This window comes from Antechinus flavipes, chromosome 6 (genome assembly GCF_016432865.1).
Source record: "Antechinus flavipes isolate AdamAnt ecotype Samford, QLD, Australia chromosome 6, AdamAnt_v2, whole genome shotgun sequence".
NCBI lineage: Eukaryota > Metazoa > Chordata > Mammalia > Dasyuromorphia > Dasyuridae > Antechinus > Antechinus flavipes.
In genome coordinates this window covers 25,618,326-25,625,155 of record NC_067403.1, presented here as the reverse complement: position 1 = coordinate 25,625,155, position 6,830 = coordinate 25,618,326, and the positions used below count along the sequence as shown (strand labels likewise).

The 6,830-nt window shown below is 33.6% G+C and overlaps 1 pseudogene; it reads left to right on the top strand.

The window, feature by feature from the left end:
- The first annotated feature begins 1,387 nt into the window (after positions 1-1,387).
- LOC127541370 (40S ribosomal protein S2-like) lies at positions 1,388-2,123 on the top strand (annotated as a pseudogene).
- The last annotated feature ends 4,707 nt before the right edge of the window (positions 2,124-6,830 follow it).

Sequence of the window (6,830 nt, the reverse complement as noted above, 5' to 3'; positions counted from 1 at the left end):
GAGACAGAGACACACACAAAGATGTGTGATTGTGTGTGTGTGTGTGTGTGTGTGTGTGTGTGTATGTGTAACACTAAATGGCACAATGGACAGAATATTGGGTCTGCACTCAGGTAGAAATGAGTTCAAATCAGCCTCAGATACTTGTTGTTGTATGACTCTGGGCAAGTCATTTGTTTGTCTCCTCTATTTCCTTTTTGTAGTGTGTAAAATAGGGTTAATAATAGCATTTATCTCACAAAATTGTTGTGAGAATCAAATCAGATGATACTTGTAAAGCACATAGCATAATGGTTGACACATATAAGTACTTACATAAATATTATTTTTATTATTATAATTTCCATCATCATCATTATTATTATAGAGAATTCAATGACCTTTTAGTGATGTTTGCATTTGTGTTATTTAACTGGCAAATATTTTCAACATCCTACCTTTTCTTCTTTTGTAAAAATTAAGAAGTATCCCAACTCCAAATTCTTGGAGTAGTATCATGGAATGGAAAATGAATTGAACTCACTGAGAACAGTCAGGTACTTTTCACAATATCCTGACTCATCTTGAGTATCAATTGAGGAACACTCATTCTGGGTGAGGAACACACCCACAGGCATAATGATGAGTTGAATAGTCTTCTTTTCAGTCTATGTTATCATGAACTCATCTATCCCCCCCAAATGATTCTGTTCCTTCTCTGATCTTCCACTGGTTTTCAAAGAAGTTTAAAAAATAAAAAAAATAATAGCTTTATTGTTATCTTTTGGTAAATAAAGACTGTTTCACTTTGTCTTCCCAGGAAAGTGATTGTCATATAGTCAGTGCATAATAAATACTTATTGATTGATCCATTTGTGATTGATTTATTGATAAGCTTTATTTGTTCTGGCTTTTCTTATTTTGAAAGAACTGTGTCAATTTTGGGGTATACTTAACATTTACCTGTAATTTCAATTATATATATATATATGTAAATATATATATATATGAAATATATATTTTAGAAATTTGATTTGGTCAGTGAGTTCCTATATATGTCTTGCTCCACTTTGTGATTAGTATCACTTATGTTAATATCGACAAATTTCTATTGAAGTTTCTGTAGAAATTTAGAAAATGGGATCTCACATCTCCCTTCTTTGACCTCTTTGTAACATTCTCTCTCAAAGTGTAGGGTGCATGTTCTACTCCATTGCTATCATAATCTAAATTCAAGATGTTCAAAGTTTAATGTTCATTATACTATAACCTTTGTTTCTCATGTTGAAATATTTTCATGGGTGCATTTTGGGAGGTGACAGAGCATGGGAAGAAAACTTTGAGATGAGAACAGAACACACTGATCTCAAGAATGGAAACTAGCACTTCCACTTCTAGTAAATACTAAATGGCTGACGAAGCAAGTATTGTAGGAGGTACTGGAGACCCGGGGGTCCTGGAACTGGAGGCCAGGATGGCTTTCACAATGACTTTGGCAGCGAGGGGCTGAGGTCGAGGCCATGAGACCCAAGGAGGAAAAATTGGACATAAGGAATGGCCCTCTCCCTCACCACACATGTGAAGGATGTGAAAATTTCTCCCTTCCTGTCAGGGAATCTAAGATCATAGATTTCTTCCTGGTATCTTCATGAAAAGAGATTTTGAAAATTGTGCTTGCTAAGAAACAAACCAGAGCTGGACAGTGCACTAGGTCCAAAGCTTTGTGGCCATTGGTGATTACAATGGCCATGTTGGCTCGGAGCTGTCCATGGTACCACCATTCTGGCCAAGCTATCCATAATTCCTATGAGATATCGTTACTGGAGAAACAGGATTGGAAAATCCCACACAATGCCCTGCTCTGTGGCTTTGTAGATTAATTAGAAATATTGGCATTATTTCATGCCTGTGCCTAGGAAGCTCCTGATTAAGGCTGGAATTGATGACTGCAATATTTCTGCAAGGGGCTGTACTGCCACTCTGGGCAACTTTGCTAAACCTACATTTGGTACCATCTTTAAAACATCCAGTTACCTCACCCCAGGACTTTGGCAGGAGAATGTGCTCACTAAGTCTCCCTATCAAGAATTCACTGACCATCTTGTGAAGATGCACACAATAAAGTGTCTGTCCAGAGCATCTAGGCAGTTGCAGTGACAACCACATAGATGTTTTTAATAAACAATAAGTAAATTAAACTCTGCCTGCTTTAAAAATAAAACAATCATGGGAACTAGAATTTTTTTTCATTTTTTTTGGATCATCCTTCCCATACACAGCTCCTAGTCATCTACTAGAAACTAGAGTGTTTCTAGTATAAATGTGTGAAACTGAATATATTTTGATTGGCAGAAAAATATTCATTTTGAGAGAAATAGAATACACAAAATTTTAGAGCTGGAAGAAAAATCAACTAGTCAAAACTCTCCTTCTATAGATTACAAAGTCAGATCCCAAGAAGACTGTTGTCTTCTCCCTGCTCATACAGCTATATAGTGACAAAAACTACTTGGATTCTTGACACCTATCTATTTTATAGAGTTGTCACTCTTGCTGAGTTCAAAATAGGTCTCTCACACATAAACTATGAGACTTACCCTCTCCCTGCCTCTATTTCCTCATCTGTAAATAAATATAAATACAATCTTTTGGGGTCCTTGTGAGGATTAAATGAGATGATATTTGTAAAGGGCTTATAAGCAATTCCTTAGCACTTAATAGACACTAATCAAATGCTTGTTATATCCCCTTTCCCTTTATTATAATTTAAAATTTTAAAATCATTTTGGAGAAATTAAAAGAAGAAATATGAGTCTGAATGCAGAGTGAAGTGTACTATTTCCACTTTTTTTGGTTTTTTTTTTTTCCTCATGGTTTTCCCCTTTTGTTCTGATTCTTCCTTCACAATCTGCCTAATGTGGAAATATGTTTAATATGATTTTTTATATATGTCCTATATCAGATTGATTGATGTCTTGGGAAGCGGAGAGGGAAAAAATAGAACTCAAAACATAAAAATAAATGTTGAAAATGATTAAATAATTTTTTAAAAAGTTAAAAATAAGTGGTTGTTGAACTATTACAGTGAACTTTGATGAGCCACAGAGAACAGAAGAGATGGATGACAAATGTCTCAATTTTCATAAAGGTGAAGATAGTATTATTTTGTAATTCTTAATAGTTCAGAAATCTAAAATAAATGAATAAAAATAACAACTTTTAGAGATTTTTGAAAATTCAGTGACAGAAAGAGACATACATGGAAGTCTCTTGAGGAAGCAATCAGAAATCTTTTATATTAAAATTAAATGAAATATGGATTACACAATACAGTAAATTTAACAAAATGGTGTTAAAATTGGCTTTTAAATTCTTACATTTCATGTAATTATGAATGTATTCATATACGATTAATATAATATCATATATATATATATATATATATATGCCAGATACCCCCAAAACATGATGATAGCTGTTATCATGAGATAGAGTATAGAAAGTCCAAGAAATAGTAGCATCTTGGAAGGGGGAAAAACTTTGAAATTCCATAGATAAATATTCTGTAGCTCTTGGATTTTACTAGTCTATGTGTTTTCTTAGCATTGAGGAAAATTCTTTCTTGGGACATTCTTTTTTTTTTTTTGCATCTATTTTCAAAGCAGATAATAGGGAGTAGTGATATAAACAATATCCAGGTTATTGCTGTGCTGGATGGACCTTTATGACCTCAGGGCAAAAAGGCTATTATTTTAAAACATTCTATTCAGTTCAAAAAATTGCCTTTGGAAGTCATAGGTAATTTAAGTTGGAAGAAATCTTCAAAATCATCTAGTCAAGCTCTTCTTTTATACTTGTGAAGAAAGCAATAGTAAGAGAAGAGATGCGACTTGCATATAAAACTAGCCTACTATATCCCCCAAAAGTGGTCATCTAGACTTTGCTGTAAGACTCCTAGAAGCAAAGGACCTACTAGTTATTCAGGTAGTCCATTCCACTTGTAGGTAGCTCTAACTGTTAATTTTTTCTTTACATCTTGCTGAAATCTACCATTTCCAACTATTTGCTCTTGTTTCTATCCTTTGGGTTCAAACAAAATAAAATAAGTCCTTCAAACACATAAAGATGGCTATATTGCGCCCCTCCAGCTACCTTGATCTTCTCTTCTCAAGAGAATAAGAATTCTTCTCAAGAATATAAATATTCATTTCCTTCAACTGATTCTGATTTATAGCACAACAACTCCTGACCAGATGTTTGATCTAACCACCAATCAGTTCCCTCATTTATAATTCCAGGGAATAAGAGGTATTTCTTATCTGAAATTAAATAAGAAAACAACTTTCATCTCTTAATTAGTATATATTACTCCACAGTTTTCATAGCTCTATTAAAAATATCCTTCAATAATCTTCAAGACATGGTTATGTGGACATGTCATCCCTGCTTTTAGGGAGACTGAGGCTAGTGAATCAGTTGAACTTGAGTTCTTTGCCACAGTATGGCTAAAGCTGATTTAGTCAGTCACACAAAGTCCAGCATCAATGTGGTGAGACTCTGTGGATGGGAGACTTTCTGGCTCCTTAACAAGTAAACAACTGGTCCATATCAGAAATGGAGCAGATCAGAGATTCCATTACTAGTAGTGAGATCAGGCTGGTGAATAGTCATTGTACCTATGTCCTGGATGAGGGAGGGCAAATCAGGCTTTTTTTTTTTTTTAAAGTTGCTTTTGACTTAGAATAATTTATTTGCATTAAAATCAGTATTTTAGAATGTATCATATCTATTTCCCAGTTATTTTCCTATTTCCCCCCAGGGTTCAAAAGACTCTTTTTTTCCTTTTCTTAGAACATTTGGATTTTATGCTCCAAGGAGCAGATCTGGTAATGAGAGAATATGTTCTGTAAACTCCTGGTGTTGCCAGTAACACTTTCAGACTAGAAATTAATTTTTAAACAGTCGGCTTCTGTGACCATGACACTGTTATTAAAATCCTTTTCTGGCACCCCAGCTAGCTTCTTTTAGTCACTGTTGATGCTTTTGTTTTTAAAAAGCTATATTTTATGCTACAATGGTACCTTTTCCCCAAAATTAATATTTAATCCAAAGTATATTGGAAAATAAAATAGAAAAGCATTAAAACTGCATAAGCTGCAAGTTAGTTAGGACTTATACTTTTACTGGGAAACTTGGAATTAGGACATGGGCTGATTTTTTTTTCTCAAGGAAAAGGGAGGAAAGAAGCTTGTGAATGAGTTATAGCTGTGGTTATAGGGTAAATTATGGAGCTTTAGTAGGTCATGATAATGACACCCTTGACATCTGCCATCTCCTGCACCATAAGTGGTCATGGGTAATTCCTGGCATGTATATTTTTCGTACTTGGATGTTTTCTCTTTTTCAGAAAATTACTAACTATTCAAAAGGATAGGAAAGTGTTACAACTGTGAGACTGAGTCACACTGCAATTGTTTCCTCTTGAAAATCATGGGGTATTACTTGTTTGTTTTTTTTCAATTTTAGAAAAAAATAATACAGTTTTAAAGGCAGTACAGGGAGGAAATGGGGGATTTCAAAGTGGGAGGAATGGGAGAGGGGAAGAGATTGGACCCTTTTAATCAAAGCCACATTGTCGGGGGCATTTGCTGTCAAATTGCCACATTCATCTTATGGATTTTTTAAAAGACTGTATTTATTTCTTGAAAAACATCACACAAAAGAAATATCAACTTTAGTATGCTTTCATGGGGCAAATAGGGCAAAGAGCTGTAGGCCTGGAGTTAGAGAAAACTCATCTTATTGAGTTCAAATCTAGCCTCAGACACTTATTAGATACATAACACCGGGCAAGTCACTGACCCCTCAGTTCACCTTAGTTCCTAATCTGTAAAATGAGCTGGAGAAGAAAATGGTAAGTCACTCCAGTATCTTTGCCAAGAAAAACCCAAATGAGTTCAGCAAAAATTAGACACAACTGAAACATGGTAAACCAAGCAACAATTTTTATTTGTTTTTGGCTAAGACAATAAACATTTGTATTTATTAAGTGCCATGCTCTGTGCTTAGTTTAAATTTTAAAAAAATATTAAAAATTTAATTTTTAAAAATTAATTAAATTAGGGGATTAAAAATAGCAAAAAACAAATCTTGATTTCAAGGAATTCACCATCTAATTGGAGCAGTAACATTTGTATAGTAATACATTGTAATTTTATAGTAATATATTATTATTTACATAATATACATTTTACATTACATTACATAATAATATATTAATATTTATATGGTATGTAAAGTAGATAGAAACAGAAAATATATAGGAAAAATGGAAATATTCAGATAGGGAGGCATGAGATTTAAGGAGGATCAAGAAAAACTTTTTTGTAAAAGTGGAGGAGAATTACATATTAGAGCTCTGTGGTTCAAAATGGAAAGTTCATATTTCGGCATTCTATTTGAGATTATCTAATTTAATCATATTTTTCTGTCATTTTCAGATATATTTCTATTAAAGTACAAAACTTCTTAAACTTAGTCAAAACACCATATGGGGTTTTAATTGAATGTGGGGGTTGCAAAATTATGATTTATTATCAGTAAATGTTTGATTGTCCATCTATTTTGCATACCTATATGCCTGGGGTCATATAAAAATTTCTCAGGTGAAAAGGGGTCATGAGCAGAAAACATTTAAGAAGGATAGAACCCTGAGTCTCAAGTCAGGAAGGTTTAATTCAAATCTTATACTGATTAGATATGTAATCATGGTATATCATTCAAACTTTTTCTTTTGCCTACCTCAGTTTCCTCAGCTGTAAAATGGGAATAATACTATCAACTATGTCAGG